At 29.6% G+C, this 2,187-nt stretch overlaps 1 long non-coding RNA gene across 1 annotated transcript; it reads right to left on the bottom strand.

Annotated features, from left to right (window-relative positions):
• Positions 1 to 797: 797 nt before the first annotated feature.
• LOC107577628 (uncharacterized) lies at positions 798 to 1,160 on the bottom strand. The gene is made up of 2 exons (XR_001608229.1): positions 1,029 to 1,160; positions 798 to 948 (listed from the first exon to the last, which is right to left on the bottom strand). It is a non-coding gene; the product is annotated as an uncharacterized lncRNA (long non-coding RNA).
• Positions 1,161 to 2,187: the final 1,027 nt, after the last annotated feature.

The raw sequence follows: 2,187 nt of genomic DNA, 5'->3' as shown, positions 1-2,187 counted from the left end.
TTAACCCAAAAGTTGGGTTAGTCCATATTTGACCCAAAGTTGGGTTGAAACAACCCATCATTTTTTAGAGTGCACTGATGTAGTTATAGTTGTTGGTGTGTGAACAGACCTTTATTCTGAACTTCATCACTTTGTTTTTTCAGGGGAATATTCCTGAGAATACTGAGATTTTTATATACCAAACCAACCGCAAATAATGGACACCAAATAAGAAGTGAGGCTGTATTTTGCCAAATATTTGACTTAAAACTTGGTACCAGACCTTTGGTGCATCCTGATTGGTCAAATATATATATATATTCTCATATACTGTGAAGAGATTATACAGAAATAATTATTCTGTTGGCATCTGGTTAAAACATTTCGACTGCCGCGGTGCTTGGTCCCATTATTTGTGCGTGTTTGTTTTTTTTGGATCTCATAATTTACCATGCTTATGATAATACTAAGATGTAAATTTACTTTATTCCATTGTAACTGCTGCAATCAGGTGTGATAGATTTGTTTGAAGAGTTTTTGAATTACATTTGAAGTACCTTTCTACAAAACATTTGACAGATAGATTTAATAACCAGCAGATTTTTCCTGTGAAAGCCAAAGTTTGTAACTGAAGACACGTTACATTTTCCCTGTACGGTTTTGGCAGCTCATGTTCCAGTTTAATAAATCTTTTCAAACATCAGCATATCTAGTTGTGTATGAAATATGATGTGACGATATCTAGAGAAAATTGCTTTGTTCCCCTTTTGTATGTCGCTTTGACGCATAAATGTAAAATAATCAGAAAAAGATCGGGGTTCACTTTGTGCATATAAAATATTTATTCAGCAGATGGAAACCAATCACATAGATCCGAAAAACAACAAAAAGACAGTGCCACTAGAAATCCATCCTATATGAACGTGTGTAGATAAAAGAAAGAGAGGAATCCCATCTGCTGTGTCACTGCTGTGGAGAAAATACACGAGATTAATACACAACGGTGTAAAGATATGATTCCGCACATGAGCAGGCATGATGAAGCTCACCTTTGCTTTGTTTTGTACTGGTAAATAGAGTTTAAATTCAGCGGGGAGCTCGTCCTCAGAGTACAGCCGGTCAGAGAAATACACCCTCCTGATGCGACAGTTTGCGTGAATCTGAAAGACACGAGGACAGGACAGGACAGCCATCATCAACCCCATAAACCCCTGAATCACAGTCTTTAGTTTCAAGCTATCTCTAATAACAGCTTATATCATGAAGGTTTGCTGACATTAGAAATTATTTTTGTATTGGCAGATTTTAAAAGCACTGTTATTCATTCTTTCATATATATATATATATATATATATATATAGCCATTAAAATAATATAAAATATATAAATTCTTTTATTTATATATAAATGTAGATACAGTTTAAATTTATATAAATTATTTTATTTTCAAAACACTTAAGTCAACTGTAATACAAAGAAATTTTATGCTGCTTAATTTATGCTTACATAAATATTGTATTATGTTTACATTTTATTATATTGTATTACCATTTTTTTTAAGTATTATTGAGATATTTTATTTTTATTTCATTTTAGTTAAAATCTTAGTAATTTTGATGTTTTTTTATGTTTATATAGATTTTTTAAATACATTTTTACTATTTTTTTATTTTATTAATTAATAATAATATAATTTTTATTTGATTAATTAATAAAAATTATAATTAATAATTTTTAGTTTAAGTTCTAGTTATAAGCTGCTTTGGAAACTATCTGAAAAAAAGTTTTTATACATTTTATTTTAGCTAACGTAAATGTTTCAGTAACAAACATGTTTTTATGTTTTTTAGTTTTGATTTGGTTAACTATAACAACCCTGAATTACCAGTGTCATAAACAATAAATCAGCCATTAAATCTAGCAATTGAGCACATCTAGGGCTTAACTGTCATGAAAATATAATGGTTCAAATAACTGTGTTAGTCCCAAAATAGGACTCTTTATGTAAAATATATTTTCTTATATTTTTCCTCCTGATTTTGGGGTAAAATTAGTAAGTAGTAAAATGTATTTATAAAGCATCTTTCACAGACAAGGAGGAGTCACAAAGTGCTTTACAGTAAAAAAAAAATAAAAAATTAAATACAAATTAAATACAAGCTCTACAAATACCACAAAATTCAATACCAGCAAAACCATATCGCTAAT

The sequence above is a fragment of the Sinocyclocheilus grahami genome, unplaced genomic scaffold (assembly GCF_001515645.1).
Source record: "Sinocyclocheilus grahami isolate Dianchi unplaced genomic scaffold, SAMN03320097.WGS_v1.1 scaffold6657.1, whole genome shotgun sequence".
Lineage (NCBI taxonomy): Eukaryota > Metazoa > Chordata > Actinopteri > Cypriniformes > Cyprinidae > Sinocyclocheilus > Sinocyclocheilus grahami.
Note: the sequence above shows the minus strand (reverse complement) of the source record. Positions and strands in the feature narration are given on the sequence as shown.